Consider the following 20,648-nt stretch of genomic DNA (forward strand, 5'->3'; position numbering starts at 1 on the left):
CAAGGGCTTCCCTTCCACTGGTGCTTTTACTAGGCTACTCATTGCTACCTATGAGGTCAGAGTCCAGGGTCAGTCCATGTATGGTCTTTGGGTAGTGGCTTAGTCCCTGGAAGCTCTGGTTGCTTGGCATTGTTGTTCATATGGGGTCTCGAGCCCCTTCAAGCTCTTCCAGTCAATAAAGGATCTTGAAAAAGCTAAAATGCCCACAATTCCATCACTCTAACACATATCTTATTTTAATTTTTTTAAAACTTGAGTCTTTGTGCTTGTGTAGTTGGTGTGCCTTGATAACTTGCATAGGGTTTGGAAATCTATGCAAATGTATCTCTCTCTCTCTCTCTCTCTCTCTTCTACTTCTTCGAAGCTGTGGCATTTTCTGAGCAGTAATAGCTGCTATTTCATTAACACTGAAGTGATGTGATAAACAATTTCTTTCCACGGACCAAAGAGTTTTATAACCCAAATTTAAATTTGAAAGATATACGCATAACCTCTTTTAATCAAATTACAAGTCATTTTGACCTTAGCAATTTCTTTTCTTCTGTTGCTTCCAAAATATATGCTCACATGAAAGTGATACAGACAGCGGGCATCTCCTATAACATTTTGGGAAGCACCTAGAATCAGATCTGGGCTTTTTTCTTGGTCACATAACTTTTAAGTCCCATGTTTATAGCAATCCTGTAGATCTTTGATTTTAGCTTTTTTGTTTGTTCGTTTTTTTTAATTTCCAGAGATGGGGTTCCTCCGTGTAGCCCTGACTGTCTTAGAACTCACTGCTAGACCTGGCTGGCCTTGAACTCAGATCTGCCTGCCTTTGACTCCAAAGTGCTGGGATTAAAGGAGTATGCCACCACCGCCTGGCTAGTTGTGTTTCCTACAAATACAAAAGTTACATGTTTCTTCTAAGGACTAGGCAGTCCTAAATCATAATTTATGAGCTTAGCAAATATTAATTTTTCATCTATCAGCTGTTTTTTAATATATTGTTTCTTGATCTTAACCTATGAATGGAATTTGGGTGTCAAAAGACTAATATAGAAAAACTCGTCTATATTTTAGCTTTCCTGAGTACTTATGAACTGATTATTGCCAATATCCAAAATGTTTTTACCTTTTTATTTTTCTAGTATTTCCTCCATCTCCTACGACTGCGTGACTAACTGCTGAGGACTGGGTATAGCTTGAAGAGTCTGGAAATATATTCATTGTTTCCCATCTCACAGAGGTGTCAGCATAAAAAACCACAGTTATCTTATAGGAAATAGGAGATAGTTTAATCTGAAGCCATTTTGAGATACCCTGGCCTAAGAACATCCCAGATTTAGGTTACCCCTCCCCCTGAATTCCATGTCCCAATGTAGAAGCAGTTTCATAAAAAAAACAAGAAATCATAAATCACTCTTAGCTCTTAGGCCTGGTGGATGTTAACATTCTACTGAGTTTATTATCATGAGGTGTTAGTTCAGATACAGAATGAGGCAGGGAATGGCTGTTTCCGAAGGCTGAAACTATCACAAGATAAAGTAATTAGCTTCTAAACCTCAAAATCCCAAGCTTTCCATAGCACTGAAGTTCCAATGAGCCCATCCATCTCTGGAGACACAGAAATTCCTTCCAGGAGTGTTCTGCTCACAACCAGACAACAGCATCTTTTCTGGAATTCTCCCTCATAGAAGCATATGGGAAAGATCACCCAATATTGTTTGCAAGTAGAGTTCCAGCAATCTGCTACTAGTGTAGCAGGTCCTTAGAAGCTGCTTTTGCTACAGTGGTGGCTCTTCAATGGGCTCCATAAAGGAACTGTCTCCATCAGGGTTAACTATTGCTGTTATGAAACACCATGACCAAAGCAACTTGAGGAAGAAGGGGGATTTATTCGGCTTATGCTTCTACATCACTGTTCATCACTGAAGGAAATCAAGACAGGAACTTAAACTGGGCAGGAACCTGGAGGCAGGAGCTCATGCAGAGGTCATGGAGGGATGCTGCCTACTGGCTTGTTCCTTTAGGCTTGCTCAGCCTGCTTCCTTATAGAACTCAGGTATGGCACCATCCACAATGGATTATGTCCTCCCACTTCAATTAATAATTAAGAAAATGCTCTACAAACTTGCCTGCCACATGATCTTATAGCAGCATTCTCTTAATTGAAGTTCCTAACCCTTAGATGATTTTAGTCTGTGTCAAGTTGGCAGATGACTAAGCCAGAACAGGAGCTAAATGCAGAACAAGGACCTGGCATCTCAGCCTTCACTTTTCAGTCTTTCTCTTCTACTCTGGTTGAAAGTTCAGGGATAGAAGTCATTGTCCTAAACATGCAGTCACTCACCTTGGGTTACTGTTGTCTAAATTTGGCCTCTCCTCAGCTCTCTGATCCTTCTGAACTCTGTCAAGAAGTTAGAGAAGACCCATAGAATGTATTATAAGATTATAGAGCTTATTATAAAGTGGGCCACTATTGGGGATCAAATTGTGAAGTAGCCAGAGAAGCCATTGGTGAAGCCAAACACCTGACCTCTAGCCAAGGTCATGCAGTTTCAGTTCTTCAGTTTACAGACTGGTGATTATGAAGGAAGGGTTTACTCATGACATTCGAGCCATTTAATGTCTTATTTGCTAACTATCTCGTGCTTGGATTATCAGCAAAGCAACATATTGAAGAACAGAGCATGTCCTGGACAAAGATCATTATTCCTGGAGGCAAGGCTGGGCCTAAGGGCAAGAAGAAATCACGTGGCAGGAGTTGATTCATTCAAGTGATGATAGATGAGCAGAGTAGACCACCTAGCAGAGCAGAAGGATCATAGTAATTAAGCAGACTACTCTTGACCCAGTAATCTGAGTATACCATGCTAGAAACACAGACCGACAATGTTTGCGTCTTTCCCAGAGTCAGATTTGATTGAATAACTAATGCAAAAGCTTCTTAATGGTTTGCCAAGTAGTCCTGATTTCCCATTATAGATGGCCAAGGGAAATAATCATAAGCACTAATATTACCTTTCAGATCACAAATAATATACATTACATGTTAAATACATGTAGGTTATAAAATGGAGGGTTAAAGAGGCCACACAGAGTTCAAGGAGTTTTAAAGAGGCCCAACCAAGAGGCAAGGAGAACTCTGGTAGTGCAAAGAAAATCTCTGGGACAGACACTAACACAATGAAGTCAGCTGGAGGCATTGCTGTAGAGTCAAGCCCAGCAGTAGAGTTGAATCAAGGCTCCGGTTGTAAATTGATTTAAATTAATATTCCCTATATATTTATTGATGCTGGAAATTAATACTGCAGCAGTTATTCCTTAACCAGCTAGTTTCCCACATAACTACACAGAAACCTTTTACAAGTCAGTGGGGCCATAGCCATTATATTATTGGGTGTTTTCTTTTTTAGGGGTTCTGGGTAAGATGCTGTCCTAACTTTGCTGTGTTTGATAAGTTCTCTCAACATGGTTTTCCTGATATGATTTTAATATGTTCATATGGTCCAAATTTACTATGACAAATCTGTATGCCAGCATCCTTTTCTTTTTTGGGAACAAGTTATTTATTGATCTACATCTCATAGGTGGTATAGATAGTGTTGGTGATATGCACACTAGGGTACAAAGTCATCTTGCTTTTGCATTTTCACTGAAAATGGAGTCACTCGTTTCAGTTCCTCAGTTTATAGACTGGTGATTATGAAGGAAGAGTTTACTCATGACATTTGAGCCATCTAATATCTTATTTGATAACTATCTTGTAAGATGGAGCCTACAGGGCAAGGCATAGCCTGAGAAAAGGAATTACCACACTAGAGAGGATTGGAAAGTAGGGCATAGCTTGCTTTTCACAGCTTCTTCTCATTAATATCCTGTAGTCTATAATAGCAGCAGGTTCTTTCAGGTTTCAAATGTTCGCTTCCTTCAGTCTCCACCATAATTCTTAATTTTAGTCTGCAGTGTTCCTGAAGAGCTCAGCACAGCTGTTTATCAGAAGCAGGTGAGACACGTGTCCAAGAAAGTCTACAACTATTGAGAATTTGAGACATCTCTCTCAATGGAAATTTAAAAAATCTACCAGTAGTCATTGATTTAATCAGCTAGGCGACAAAATATTCTACTGATAGAGAACAGGGTAACGTTACCATGAAGAATATGACAGACAGTACTTTCATTGAACGATAAAAGTTTATCACCAGAAATAAAGCAATTAGATTGTCCAACTAGGGACATTAATAATACAAGAACACTTTATACATCATTTCTGCCTCAAATGCATGATCTGTATTAGGTCACAAAGAACATACAATGAGTCTAAAATGAGAAACATAATACAAAGTTCTATGGACACACTTTAAAAAATGTCAGTGTTATGAAGGGATAATGTGTTGTTCCAGGTCAAAAGAGAAAGAGTAGATATAAAAACCAAACATGAAGAGCAACCCTGGACTGGAGATATAGCTCAGTGCTGAAAGATGTCCCTAGCGTATGGAAGGCCTTCTGTTGAAACTCTAGCGCTGTAGAGTGATTGATCCTTAGAGAATGAAAGGAGGACATGACCACTCCTAGGTAAGGTTGAGAAGGTTTTTATTGTAGACATGAGGGATGGAACGGAGAGGAGCATCTGGAAGAGTCCAGAACAAGGAGAGAAAGAAGTAGACTGAACATGGCCAGCAGACTGGACTGGGACATGAGAAGAGAGAGACAGACAGAGCAAGAGAGGAAGAGAAGAGAGTGAAACAAAAGAGGGGACCAATAAAGGGAGAGGAACCAAGAGTATGAGGACCAAGAGAGTACATGGTCAAATTAAGTAATAATGTCCAGAGTTAAACCTCCTGATTTTTGTCATTTTACTTTGGTTACATAAGTGTGTTCACATGCTAAGAAACATATCATATTAAGGAGGTAGAGCAAGAGTCTCAAGTATTCAGTGACAGCCTTGAGTATGCATTGAGTACACAATGAAATTCAAGGTCATATTGGGCTACATAACACCCCATCTCAAAACAAACAAACATGAACAAACACAAAAAAACCAAATCAAAACAACAAAACATCAATCACTACTACCACCATTGCCATCAACACCAACACCCATCTCCAAACAGAGCAAAACAACAATACATACATACATACATACATACATACATACATACATACATACATACAATGGAAGGTATGTCAAGGAACTGAAGAATGAAGGGTTGAAGGAGGCACAGTAAGGTCTTGGGTTTGATCCAGGGGAATGATGTCTGTCTGAACCATTCTCTCAAATGGTTGGTTGGCCGATCAATACCTTCACCATCTTTTTGTTATTAGCTATGTAAATGTATTCAATGGGGTGTAATGAAAGCCTCCTGGACTGATAGAAATGCTGTTATTCATGTACTTTTATCTACAAATGGATCCTGTGAAAAAACACAGTTTAACTTTTTTGGAGGTGGTAATCATATTTACCAAACATTTAAACTTTTATATCATTGATAAATCAGCCTGCCTCAATTTTAGAATTAAAAGACATCTTATGGTGAGAACAAATTAGATTTATAGTTGTTTCTTAAGAATTGAGCTATGCCCTACCTATAATCTTCAGTACAAATGGTTTTGTACTGCTCGTTCCAGGAAATGACAACCGAGCCTTTGTTCCCGAAGGTTATTATGACCGCATTGCTATGACTGTGTTTTCATGACTACCTTGTAAGACTGCCTTATTATGACCACCTTCTAACTGAGTCCCTCCATCCCACACCCCCACCTGAGGTTTTTGTGACTAACTTATAATGTATATATTCTGCTTCTGTGACCCTGCCTACTTGCCTGCCAAACACAGCATTTGGAAACCCCTACTCTTGAACTATATAAAAACCCCACGTCCAGTGCTGATCTCTTGAACCTTGCCTTAGGGAGAGACAACTGTGTAACACAAGTTTAAAATAAAAGCTTGCTTTAATTTGGCCATGAGGATTTGGGGCAGTGGTCTTTCTCCTTGAATCTCTGGGATTAGCAAGATCACGAACTAGAACATTCTGCACTGACAACTATATAAATTGCTATTTTACTTACAGCTGCTTTTGAGGTCTGTGTCTTGCCTGGACACAACAGCTATTCGGATTCTGTAATCCTTACTTTGTTTTAGGAAAATCTCTTCAGCATTGCTCTCCCCTGTAATTACCTCTCTTGAGTTTAGGCACCCTGCTGTTGAATTATTCCCCTGTGCCTACATTTGCAAACCTCCTTTGTGAAAAACATCTGCACTCATCCTAACTTCCTCCCTCCCGTCTCAGAAGATGAAAAATATCCCTCCTACTGTTCAAGCCTCTATAGTTTGGCTTCTGCCAATCCTAACCTCTTCTCCTCCAGACTGAAATCATCTTTTCTGGGAAAAACAATGCACTAAATTCTCCAATGGCAATGGGCCTTCTAAAATCCCCTTCTACTCTTCTTTACTTCCACTCACCATAAAAGCACTTCTTAAAACTCAATTCTTACATTTCTTAGCTGAGTTATTTTAACTCTAATTCCATATGCTCACATGCCTAACTAATTTTATTATTTTTCTTTCACAGGCTCCTACAGATCCACCTGAAAAATTTTAACCTTGATGTCTTTTTGTCTGCAAGCGCATCTACTCACTCATTTTGAGTGATCACTAACATGATTTTAATATATGTTTTGATGGTCACTTCTAAATCTGCACTACAACATGGATTGTTACTCTTGTATTTTGATTTATAGAACTGTCTACAAAGTCCCCAAATTTTAAAACATTTGGCAACATTTTGAGGCTTAATGTATAAAAACAAAACATTGTTTTTGTTGGATGAACTTTAAACTTCTAATTATATGCATTGTAGAAGAATTCTAATCTAAGAGTATGCCTGCTCTGTTAAGGGATAATATCTAGGTTTATGTGATCCAGTTGAAATGCAGACATGCTCTAGATTACAGTATAATCTTGATGGAATATCGATGATACACCCTTAGTACATGCTTTTAATCCCTAACAATGAAGGTACAGTTAGTTTGTAGAAGGAAGTAGCCATGTTTGAAAGTCTAATTGAGGAGCAGATGAAGTGATGAATTAGAGAAAGATTTGACAGAATGAGTCAGGATACACCCAACTCTCAGAATAGCACAAGGATAGGAGGTGAGTTAAGAGCAGTGTAGGGAGAAACGGTGGTGGCAGTATTGTGCGTGTGGCAGTTTTACTAGGTCAGTTTCCAAAGACTGGTTAGACACAGGTGAAGACAGAACAAGTCAGTGGATGAGAAGGTGCTAGAAGATTAGAATATTTTGCCAAAATTAGTATGAAGCCAAGCAAAACAATTCAGTCAGAAGCTAAGAGAAGCCAGATTGAATTAGTCAGTTTGGAAAATTAGATTGTATGGAGGCTAGAAGCTTCCAGGCCTAGGCTTAGGGATAGTTAGAACAGAGAAAGAAATGCTCTGGGCTTAGCCCAGGCCATTTCTTCACACAGCTTGGGCATGGCTCTCATCTCACCCCTTCAACTGGAGACATAAAAGTGACATTACAGTACAGTAATACCATGTAGAAATTCTGCACATTATCCCAGAGATTTCATTTATATAGTCTTTGAATTTTTTCAATTCAGCTAGGTATTAATATTTTAAAAGGAGGAAAATTATTTTCTCTTTCCTTTCATGGAAAATAGTTTTTCTCACAAAACATATCCAGATTATATTTTCTTCCCCCTCTACTTCTCCCAGTTTTCTCCTCCTTTATTCCTGTCAGATCCTCCCACTTTCTGACAATAATTAGAAAATAAACAAGCTTTAAGGGATTATAAAATGATATAATAAAAGTATGATGAAACAAAACTAACACTTGAGAATAGGCTTTATCCTATCATCTGCAAGTAAAGATATGTTGATTTCTCCCTTCCAATTTGTATCCCCTTGGTCTCTTTCCAGCTGTCTAATTGCTCTAGTTAAGATATCAAATACTATACTGAACAGGTATGGAGAGTGAAAAACCTTGTCTTGTTCCTGGTTTTTAGTGACATTGGTTTGAGTTTCTTTTCCTTTAAGGGGATATTGACTTTGGGCTTTCCGTAAACTGCCTTTATAGTGTTGAAATAAGCACCTGTATCCCTAATCTCTCCAGACCAGAGCAAGTAGTCTGCTACAGAGCTGGCGATGAGAATGGGGGACTGGATTTGGAGGAGAGGAGGGAGAGTTGAGATCTGAAGCTTGCCTGCTTTGAGCGCCTCTTTTCAACTGGTGAGTTCAGAGAGAATACCTGTTGGGGTTGGGGCCTGGCATAACAGGGTAAGTGGGGAGAAGGTCGAAGAGGAAGATCTGTGTGATTTATTGGAGATGGGTTCAGAGAGGCGTGGAGCCATAGCTGACGGTCTGCCAAAGAGTTAGGGTGAGACTGGGAGATTGGATTTGGAGCAAGTGAGGAAAAGATCTTCAATTAGCCTGCCTGTTCCCCAGGTTGGCAGGGCTGGTGCGTTTCCAGGGGTGATTGCTGCTTATGGGGTGCGGCAGGGGGTGTGGATAGGAAGGTTGGAGTAGATCTGTGTGACACACTGGAACTGCAGGGGTGGGTGGGTGAGGCACATGGTCTGCTACAGAGCTGGGGGGGGATTTTGAAGAAAGGAGGAAGAGATTAAGATCAGTAGTTATGCTGCCTGCTTCCCCGGCCAACTGAAAATTATTTTCTTAAATATTGAGACAGTTCATGTGCAACTATAGCTAAATATATTTATATTAAAATTAATTCCCTATGGCAATGTGAATAATGGTTTAAGTGAATTTTAAAAACATTAATTTGGTACTATACCAAGCATGAAAATACAATAGATGAATTATGCACACAAACATTACCATTACTACAAAATAACTCTTTTTGTCTTAAAAGTTTATTGAATATAATAAACAGAATACATATTTTATGTCGCACTTTATGTTGAAACCTCCCATGAAGGCAGAGAATGTGCCTTAGTATTACAGATGGAATTGTATTCTCGCTGAGTTTGTTTGGATGTTGAACTCCTAACTGCCAGTACAAATCAGTGACAGTTTGGTGAGAGGTCATGATGGAGGTCAATATTTAAATAAGGTCACAAGGATGGTGTCAACTTTATGAGTGAATTAATTATAAGAAGAGGAAACTTAGAAAGAAACACACAGAGAAGGAAGATAATGTGAAGAAACTTTCCTTTCATTTCCTAGTTAAACATGACATTAGAATTTGATTTACCTCTATATTGTTGCCTGCGGTGTTGTTTTCTAATCATGTTCCAAGCTAAAGGTCAACTTCTTTTTTTAAAATTTGTTCCTCCTGTATAATCTTGTGATTTATACATCGTAAATCGTTTCCCTTGTTCCATGGTATGTGCAGAGAACAGGCTGACCATAAACTGTTTCGCGGTATGTTCCAAGAACTGACTGATAGCTAACTAAATTACTAACTACAAAAATAATTCACCTCTGTAATCACTTGCTGTGTGCCTCAGGCTTGAGCTTGACTGTGTAAAGCCTCCCTTGTTTAGTCTTGGCTGCTTGTCTCTCCTACTTCAGAGGAGACTACATGTTGGCCGGGCCATTAAAGTAAGTTCCTACCTTGCAACACTCCTATGTTAGTGCCTGTTTTCTTTTTTCTTCTTCTTCTTCTGTTGTTGTTTGTTTGTTTGTTTTGACACCATAACAAACAGAACTTTGTTTTATCAATTGGCTTGGGTTACAAACTGTATTTATGACTTTAGGACATGATCGTATTTCCTTTAGATTTTCTTTCTAACATTCATGAAGTTTAATGCTTAAACCTTTTGATAAATGTATGTACCTTACTATGCATTGAGCCATTTTAAGTAACAATGAAAGTAGGAGAAAATGTAACATAGTAGGTGACATAATAGGACTATATTATTTAGCTCCAATATTAAAAAACTTTGATATTTATCTTTTACTATATATTTTTAAAAGTTTTACATTTTTTGTTAACTTTTACTCCTTGTATCTGTTTTTCTCTCTTGCTCGATGTTTGATTTGTATTTTTGACCTCTGATTGAAAACATGAATGATCACTGGAGTTTAGATGTGCTCTGGGACACATCACCTCATTCTTTTAAAACCAGATTGAGTCATTACAATAGAACAATGATATTGGCTATTATTACTTCCCTTCTTTAACATAGGAATAAAAGATCAGTGAAACTGCAGGATTTGCCCTAAGTTATATGAATAATAAGTGACCAGTTCGATGGACCATGATGTTTTTTTGGGGGAGGACAGGGGGAACAGGAGCTGGGGAATCTAACACAAGGCCTTTGTCTGCTAGGTAACTACTTTCTGCTAAGCTACACTCTTATTGTTTCAAGCTTTTTTTTTTTTTTTGTTCTTTTTTTCGGAGCTGGGGACCGAACCCAGGGCCTTGAGCTTCCTAGGCAAGCGCTCTACCACTGAGCTAAATCCCCAACCCCTGTTTCAAGCTTTCAATGTTAGTATTTAGTGTTCTTTTACCTAATACATATTTGTAATATAACTATACTAGCTTTTGATCAATAAACTCATTTATCAGTTGGGAGGGGTAAGGGTGAGACAATCTTATATACCCCAGGTTGTTGTTTGTTATGTGGCTATGACAGTCTAGAACTCCTGTTTTGTTTTGTTTTGTTTTCCTTTGCCTCTTAAGCACTTGAATGTCAGGTGCATACTAACATATCTGGTCTCTCTCTCTCTCTCTCTCTCTTTCTCTCTCTCTCTCTCTCACTCTCCCTCCCTCCCTCTCTCTCTCTCCCTCTCTCCCTCCCCCCCCCCCCTTTCTCACCACTTACCTTGATACAGACTTTCACTTTAAGCCCAGGTTGGCTCCATACTAGCCTTTAACTTGGAGCAATCCTGTTACTTAAAACTCCCAAGAACTGTGATTTCAGGGGTGAGTTGTCATGTCTAACATTGATGCTTGTCTGTTTAAGCCTTAAATTTCGTTTGTTTCATGGTCCTGGATACATACATGGTGGACTTCAGGGTTAATCTCTTTTAGTGACAGGCAGATAACAGGTTTCCTTCAGGTTCTAGTTTATCTGTGCCCTAGGCAATAGTACCAAAAGCAGTTTATTTTCAGTTATAAGGGTGCTCCAGTTTTCAGGGAGTCTATCAACATAATCCTTTCCATCCCAAGTCAGGTCTAGTCCAGACAGGGCAACATCCAAAGAACATGGAGACTTTGTATCCCAAGTCTCATTCTCTTTCTTATTTCTTCTTTTCCTTATTTTTTGAATTTATAACATAATGTCATCATTCTTAGAAATACAATTTCCCCAGAACTCCTTGCAGAATATACAGAGTCTATATAACTCAGTAAATGTCTATAAAGTTAGGGTGGCCATTTGGAATGGAAGTTGTGGAGCTCCCCACTGGATTCTATACCTTCACTATTGAATACATATTATGCTTTTATCAACCACTAACAATGAAAAATCCAGGATAGAGTAAGAGTAGAAAACATGTACAGCATCATAACTCAGATTCACTTCCTGCATTCTGCCCTTCCTCATCTCGTAATGTTTAGCCTTTTGTGTTCTCTTTTCTACCTGTTATACTGTATCCATAGGCACATTTGTCTACATGTGTACATATGTTATTAGCTAGATTCCACATATGAGTGAGAAAATGCATGATCTTACTTAATGCAATACATCCTAAGTCCATCCATTCTCTTGTTCATCTTATGATTTCACTCTCCTCTAAAACCGAATGGTATTTCATTTCGCATATCCCCACACTTTTTATTAACATATCACTTGCTGATAGCAACCAAGTTTATTCTAAGTCTTTGCTATAGCAAAGGAAGTCACAATAAACATGGGATTCATTTCACTTTTCATTTGCAATTTCGTTTTTAGCAATGAAGTAGAAAAGAGCCACGTACATAACAGATTATCGCAAATCTAGTAGCCTGAAACAGCATTCATTTATTAACTCCTAGTTTTGTGGGTCAGAAACACAAGGGGATTCAACCAGGGTCCCCTCACAAGGCTTAGGTCAAAGTGTGGGCTGCGTTGGCGTGGGCTTCAGTCTAAAAGGCTGAGGAAGAACCCGATTTCTTCTTCAACCAAGTGTTGGTAACTTCCCAGTCCATACCTCCTCACCCTGGTCCCCTCCTCTTCCTCCACCTCTCCCCCTTTCCTTTGTAGACTGATGTCCCTTGTTCCTTACTGTCAGCTGTGAGCTACTGAAGGTAGCTCCAGGGGGTGCCTATATTAGTCAGCAATCACTTGTTTTGAATCAGGTGTCTTGGGACTAAAGTCCTTTACTCTTCAGGCCTGGTGTGATGGGATTAGTTTCAGCCAACTTTTCTCCTACTTTAAGGCTAACTGTGCCTTATAACGGATCACAGACATTGCATTCGCAGCGTTCAGGGATTAGAATGGGCATCTTTAGGGTGGCGGATATTTTAGGCAGGCCTAACACAGCTGCAGTTGCTTTCTGTTGAACAAGTCATCCCTGGCAAGGGGGATGAATTATTGTAATTTGTTCAGCCCGTCTTCAGGGATGAAATGGAAACACTGGGGAGTAAGACACACTGTTCATTATGTGCCTACATTATAATGCCTCCTTTAAAGAATGCCATCTTCCGAAGAGTACTCTATATTCTTTCTCATTCTCTACAATACATTGGACATGTTGTCTAGGATATTGGTTAAACATTATTTTGCAAGAGAAAAAGGATTTAAAAAAAAAAAGGCCTCAATGTTAAACTGGCGTTTGAGTGAAGAGCCCTGTTTCCCCAGGCTATTAGGGTAAAGGTTCTTAAGAAGAAAACTGGTTATCCTGCTGAGGTGATAGATTAGAGAAGCATTACAACTGCTCTTACATCACAGCTCTGTATGTAAGAATTATGAGAACTCACACGGGGTCAGAGAGATTTGTGGTAGAGCTGTTATGGGTAGGAAAGCTCTCTTAGGTGTCTGGGAAAAACTTGCTCTAAGGAACCTGTCCACTTAGCATGGCCACTGCGCTGCCACCCATGGACCCAGCAACTTTCAGTGGTCCCTAACCCTGCCATAGACTTCTTCTGCAGAGTCTTCCATTCTTTTCGCTTTCTCTCCGTCTACCGACATGCTTTGGCTAGCAGGCTGATATATACGATCATTCTGTCTTTCTATTATTGTCTAGCATGGCTTGAAAATTCTAGCTCATAACACACTGTGATCATCCCCATTCCCCTCTTTATAGGTGACCTTGCAGAATCTGTGTCCTTTGTGCTAGGTAAGGATTTTCCTCAGAACAGGAAACCTTCGCACAGGGCAAGAGTATCTAAGTTGGGACATGACCTCTAAGAACCTCATCAGCGAAGATTTAACAGTGTAACTGCCCCAGCTGACAGTGCTCGCCAGTAGCCGTTAGGAAAGATCATGTCAGGAGGTGGAGGCAGGGCAGAATTCACTCCAGGTGAGGTATAGCACCTCCTTGTTTGGTTGATATTGCTTTATGTGCCCAAAATGAAGCCCAAGAACAGTTAAACTTTCAGAACTATAAATACTTCCAAGAAACGAAGTGACAGTGAACACAGTAGACAGATCTGGGGCTTTTGTTACAAACATGATGGTTATAACAAATGAAAGGTCAAATGGATATGAAATCTGGTCGTTTCATCATTTTCCATTACCTATGCACTATTTCCTTTTAATTTTTAAATATGAGAGAATTTAGGTCACATTTGGGTATAACTATCTTAAGCAGTAAGGCAAAAATAATTCAGACTTCTAGGTTCTTACTCCTAACGCCTCGTTTTAAGCGTTTATCAATGCTGTCACCATTTCACATCATTGCATTATAGTTTTTATGGTATGTCAATATTATTAAAATGTGTATTCGATACAAATTAACAGTTAATATACTCTTATGTCTTACAAAGAAATGTCTGTTTTTTTATTATTTCAATTATTCATCTGGTTTTAGAGTTGCCATTTTTATGTTCAAGAATAAGCTTATCAAACATGGAGTATTTAAAATACATTAACTTTAAAAAAATTAAAACTTCTTCATTATTTTTATTTATTTTATTTATAGATTTATTTTACTTGTATGTCTATGAGTGTCTCGCCTGCATCCTTTTCTATATACCATGTAAATGCATGGGTGCTGGGAATGGAACCTGGGTTCTCTGCAAGAACAGCAAGTTCTTTTAACCATCAAATCATCTCTCCAGCCCCTAGGTTTTAAAGAAAATGTTGAAAACAATATGCCAGTACTTACTGTTACCTGATAACAAGAACCATATTCTCTGTACTGCATTCTCAACTTCCTAATCCTTCCATTAAAGCTGGAAACTCTTTATAGCCAAGAAATACAATTTTCTTAGCAAGATCCAGTGCAGCTGTTTTCTTGACTTTGTTTTCAACTGAATCTCTTCTGTGTCCTTTAAGTGAGGCTCATGCACTCATCAGAACCAATGGTTTGATCATCCACACATTCCCTTGTTCATAAAGCCACACCCAGATTTGAGAGTTTACAAGTATCTGAAGATGCAGATGGTGGACTGCATCTTCGTCTTCTGCACCTTCTTGCCCTGGCCAGGGCAAACCAGTGTGGAAATCACATAGGCCACAAGAATGGGCATGCCTCCTCAGAAAGTCATTGTTGTTGCTCTTTGTGAGACAGGGCCTTTAAGTATCCTTGATAGCTTGCAAAATTGCCATTTACATTTCAATTGCTTAGATGGAATTATAAAATCTAAGTTATTTTATATAAACTTTATAAATTTTATATAGAGTATGAAAATTTATTAGCCTAAATTGGTGAAATTGTGCCATCTAGTGATCTTTACTTAAAAAAAAATCCTTGAAGGTTTTACAGAGTGTTTTAGTTTATAGAATATTAAAATATTTACAACAAATCTGGAAATTTATTGGTCTGATGTAAAGTGTAAATTTAGGGTATGGTTAGTTTTGGTTGGTGATGTTTTTCTTTATTTGCAAGCTTTTTTGTGATGAAGTTTATAAAACTAAAGAAAGAAAGAAAATACAAGCACAAAAAATGAAAACAGAATTAGGAAAGAATATATTCCAGTCCCTAGGAATTAGTGTGTACATTCTAGGTATTTCTAAGATGTCCTTTATTGAGCATGGTCTATTGTGTGGATTGTATTGATGTAACGTAATAAAAAGGTTGTGCATGGTGGGTTGGAGATGACAGCTAACGAGATTCTTGGTCGTTGATGGTGGACAGGAAAGAAAACAGTTGGGAGGTTGAGGTCTTTGATTTCCTTACCTTTATCAGGCTACCTCATGAGCACCACAGGCCACTTCCTGAGCCACTGGATTTTGTTTTGTTTGAGTTTTATAGGAGGAGAAAAATTGTTACTTGGTTACATTAGGAGAAATGGGGAAGGGAAACTTTTGTTTTATTTTTCTATCAGATAAAATTGATAAAATAAAATTGATAAAGCTTCCATTCTTTGTCTAGGCTTGGGTTTGTTTAATTTGGACCTGTTTGATGACCTTTGAAAACCTGGTTTTCATGTTTAAGAAAAAAAGAAAGCCTAGGCATCCAGGTGTGGTGGCTCAGGCCTTTAATCCTAGTACTCCAGGGACAGGTGCATCTGAGGTTCAGGCTAACCTGGTCTACATAGTAAGTTCCCGGCCAGCCAGATCTACAAAGAGAGACTGTCTTAATCTACACTCCTCCATCCAAACCCAAACAAACTAACAAAAAGAAAAACCTTATATGAAGCAAAACTAGGTAAAATTGGGTACCTAAAAACAAAAACAAAACAAAACAAAAACAAAAACAACAACAACAACAAAAAAACCACCAGCTGTGCTAGGGCATCACAGTCCTGGTAGAATGTTAAATTGTTTTTTTAAAAGAATTAGCTTTATAAAATATAAATGTTCAGCATCCCATATGAACACCATTGTGCTCGTCCTATTAGACCTATTTGGATTTAATTTCCACTTGAATAGCCATCATATGCCATTCTGTGGCTTTTATTAGTTTCTTGACATTGAATTGCTTATGCCTTTAGAACTTTCACCAACAACTGCTATTAATGTCTATGGATCTATGAAATATCTTGCATATGTGTTAAGGTTTCTGATAGTATATAATCAGCAGACACCTGTTACTCTTGGAATTCTGTTGAATTTTTTTATACCCAGGTAAAAAGTTATGTTGTCAACATATTCTTCCTATTAGAGTCGTGGGGGTTCACAGATCATGTATACAACGTAAGGTAGTTATTTCTGTTTGCAGTAAACTTAATTATAGGACAGTTATTTAAGCATATGGTCCAGCCAGTTAACTATGTTCAAATTCGTGCACAGTGGTCTCCAGAAGATTTTCTCCTTACAAACCGAAATGTCTTAACCCTTAAATAATTCTCAAGTTTACCCTCTCTGAGAATGGCTTTACTTGCACAACATGTTCAAGATTCAACCGAGATTTCCTTCCTAATAGTGTCTAACTTGATTTTAAAAAATAGATTATAATTGGATGACAGATTAAATCAGTGAGAAGCATAAACTGATTGAATATGCTGTACATATATAGCAGAAAGAAATAAGTTCTTATATTTAGTAAAAACAGTAGAGTGCTGAGATAGAACGCCAACCATTGCCTATCTTCTGAAGATATAATAAGTTCCTGTGGGGCCATTATGCAAGAGAGCAGTTTTAAAATTACAATGAGTAGACTAAATTTGGTTCAAAATTTATAAGTTGAGCCACATGAGTTTTGAACTCAATACCCAAAGTGTTTAATATACTGAATTTCAGTAAATGTCAAATTTGCCAATTTATAATTTTTAAAAATTATGAACAATCCTTTTTATTGGATATTTTCTTTATGTACATTTCAAATATTACTCCCTTTCTAAGTTTCCCCTAAGGAAACCCCCCCATCCCACATCACACCTGCCTCCATGAGGGTGCTCTCCCTACCCACCTACTTCCACTGAGTGTTGTTCAGCTTCCATGTATATATGGGCTTCCTGTTGTTGTTATTGAGGACCAATCTTAGTCCATGGTGATCTGATAGGAGCAAGGGATTATTTCAATCTTCCTGTGTCTGTTGAGGCCTGTTTTGTAACCACTTGTATGATCAGTTTTGGAGAAGGTACCATGAGGTGCTGAGAAGAAGGTATATTCTTTTGTTTTAGAGTGAAATGTTCTACAGATAACTATTAAATCCATTTGGTTCATAACTTCTGTTAGTTTCTCTGTGTCTCTGTTTAGTTTCCATGATCTGTCCATTGATGAAAGTGGGGTGTTGAAGTCTCCCACTATTATTGTGTGAGGTGAGATGTGTGCTTTGAGATTTAGTAAAGTTTCTTTTATGAACATGGGTGCCCTTGCATTTGGAGCATAGATCTTCAAAATTTAAAGTTCATCTTGGTTGATTTTTTTTTCCTTTGACAAGTATAAAATGTTGTCCTTGTCTTTTTTTGATAACTTTTGGTTGAAAGTCAATTTTATTCAAAATTAGAATGGCTACTCCAGCTTGTTTCATGGGACCATTTGCTTAGAAACAATTTTTCCAGTGTTTTGCTCTTAGGTAGTGTCTGTCTTTGTCACTGAGTTGTGTTTCCTGTATGCAGCACAATGCTGGGTCCTGTTTAAGTATCCACTCACTTAGTCTATGTCTTTTTATTGGGGAATTGAGTCCATTGATGTTAAGAGTTACTAAGTAAAAGTGATTGTTGTTTTCTGTTATTTTTGTTGTTAAAGTTGGAATTATGTTTGAGTGGCTATCTTCTCTTGGGCTTGTTTAAAATAGATTACTTCCTTGCATTTACTGGGGCGTAGTTTCCCTCCTTGTGATGGAGTTTTCCAGGTATTATCCTTTGTAGGGCTGGGTTTGTGTGAAGTTACTGTTTAAATTTGGTTTTGTCATGGACTATCTTGGTTTCTCTATCTATGTTAATTGAGAGTTTTGCTGGTATAGTAGCCTGGGCTGGCATTTGTGTTCTCTTAAGGTCTCTATGACACCTGCCCAGGATTTTCTGGCTTTCATAGTCTTTGGTGAGAAGTCTGGTGTAATTCTGATAGGCCTGTCTTTATATGTTACTTGACCTTTTTCCCTTACTGCTTTTAATATTCTTTCTTTGTTTTTTGCATTTGCTGTTTTGATTATTATGTTACAGAAGGAGTTTCTTTTCTTGTCCAACCTTTTTGGAGTTCTGTAGGCTTCTTGTATGTTTATGGGCATCTCTTTCTTTAGGTTAAGGAAGTTTTGTTCTACAATTTTGTTGAAGATATTTACTGGCCCTTTAAATTGGGAATCTTTGTTCTCTTCTATACCTATTATCCTTAGGTTTGATCTTCTCAGTGTGTCCTGGATTTCCTGTATGTTTTGGGCCAGTAGCTTTTTGCATCTTGCATTTTCTTTGACTGTTGTGTCAATGTTTTTCATGGTATCTTATGCTCCTGAGATTCTCTCTTTCATCTCTTGTATTCTGTTGGTGTTGCTTGCATCTATGACTCCTGATCTGTTTCTTAGGTTTTTCTCTCTTCAAGGAGGTCTTCCTTTGTGGTTTCTTTATTGTCTCTATTTCCATGTTTAGAACCTAGATGGTTTTGTCCAATTCCTTCACCTGTTTGTGTTTTCCTGTAATTCTTTAAGGGCTTTTTTTTTTGTTTCCTCTTTAAGGTCTTCTATCTGTTTACCTGTGTTCTCCTGTATTCTTTTAAGGGAGTTATTTATGTACTTCCTAAAGTCTTCTATCATCATCATGAGATGTGATTTTAAATCCAAATCTTGCTTTTCTGGTGTGATGGGGTATCCAGGACTTGCTGTAGTGCAACTGGTTTCTGATTTTGCCAGGCAGCCTTGGTTTCTGTTGCTTATGTTCTTGCCTTTGCCTCTCACTATCTGGTTATCTGTAGTGCTACCTGCCATTGCTGTCTCTGACTACAGCTTGTTTCTCCTGTGATCCTGGTTGTGTCAGATATCTCAGAGTCCAACTTTCTTTGTGATCCTGTGATTCTGTGATCCTGTGATCCTGAGATCCTGGTTGTGTCTCATTTCCTGGGAGTCGAGCTTCCTCTGTGATCCTTTGATCCTGCGTGTTTCAGAGCACCTCTGATATTGGATTTGTTAGAGCACCTGGGAACTGGGCTTCTTGTGGGTGTCGTGGTACGTTGTCTGAAGGAGCATGCAAGATCTGCTAAGGGCACTGTTTCAGACTGGAAGGAACCTGTGCCCCTGGATCCTGGGGTACCCAGTTACTCCGGGGTTTCAGTTGGGGTGGGTGTTGGGGCAGATGTTGTCACCTCTCCTGTGATCCTGGGTGTTTCAGAGCACCTGGGAGTTGGGCTTCCCCTGGGCGTTGTAGAAGTGGGTGCAGAGCCAGCACCCAAGGTTTGCTAGGGCACTGGTTCAGCACCCAATCCCTTTTAAAGATGCGTTGTTTAGTGTTTATTTCTTCAGAAGGAAAGTAGTGTGAGACCGCATCCCTTTCACACTTCTAAAAACAATTATCACTGTCTTTACCAACTTGTTACACTTGGTAATGTCATATAACACCAGTGCATTTGTAATGCCTTACATGCAGGCTATTAAAGATAAATTCCCAGTGAACTGAATTGGAGCTCACATCACAGAAAGGCTCAGTCCTTAGGAAGCCAGTGACTAGGTGGTCACATTTGCTTTGATTTCCAACCCAATTATCACGGGGCACTAGAAGGGCTTGCAGTTATTATTTCTCCCACAAGATGACTTACCACAAATACTGATTTTAGCCAAAGTTAGTTAGAGCGATATTGCATTTGAATTTTCCAAGATGCTTCTGGAAATTCACTTAACTAATTTCTTCATACCTTGGGTATCCCTCACCATCCTGAGTTTTTCAGTAAAACTTTTCCAACTGCCTCACCACACTTTTCCTTTTGGGACACATGTAGTTGTGCCTCCATTTAGTGTTGGCCTCACTTGGCTTTGAGTTTTTCACTCAGGCCTCACATGAATAGGGTGGAATGTGACGATTTCCTTCAGCACTGCACAGCACGTGTCTGCATGTACAACATCACTGTTCCTCACTGAACCCCACCTCTCTGGACTCTGGCTGTGTCCGTGCTTCACAACGTTTATTCCAACAGAATAATGACATCATGTCACAGCTCCAATGACTCTCTTTTCCCATTTTTTTCCCAGAAAAACTTCACACATTAAATTTTATTGAATAACATGTAAACATTTCCCTTATTTTTACAAATAATGTAAAAATGTGACATATATTCATATATTTACAGATTCTTCTCTACACATCTCCTCTCCATTCAATATAACTTATACTTCATAGCTTGGCACATATCCATTCATATTTTCCACATGCTTATGCACACATTTGGTATTTATAGATGTTTTTAGAGTTCTTAGTTTGAAAAGTGGTAATATGTATTTTTGAATATTTTTCTCAACAATATCTCATCGGAATTAAGATTATTTTTTTCCTCGGAATTAAGATTATTAACTGGAATGCTAAATCTTTAAAATGCCTACACAGTGTTCTATCTTGATTCCTTCACTTTGTTTAGATACATTTTTTTATTCATTTGTAATGTTGTGGATGAACAGAAATAAAATTTATGCTTTTGTACTTGTGTATGTCTGTATATGTAGTTGTGTGGGTGGGGAATAGTGAAATGTGGGAAGAGAAAGGTATATAGGATTGTTGAAACAGCCAAATGA

Source organism: Rattus norvegicus, chromosome 2, assembly GCF_036323735.1.
Source record: "Rattus norvegicus strain BN/NHsdMcwi chromosome 2, GRCr8, whole genome shotgun sequence".
In the NCBI taxonomy this organism is placed as follows: Eukaryota; Metazoa; Chordata; class Mammalia; order Rodentia; family Muridae; genus Rattus; species Rattus norvegicus.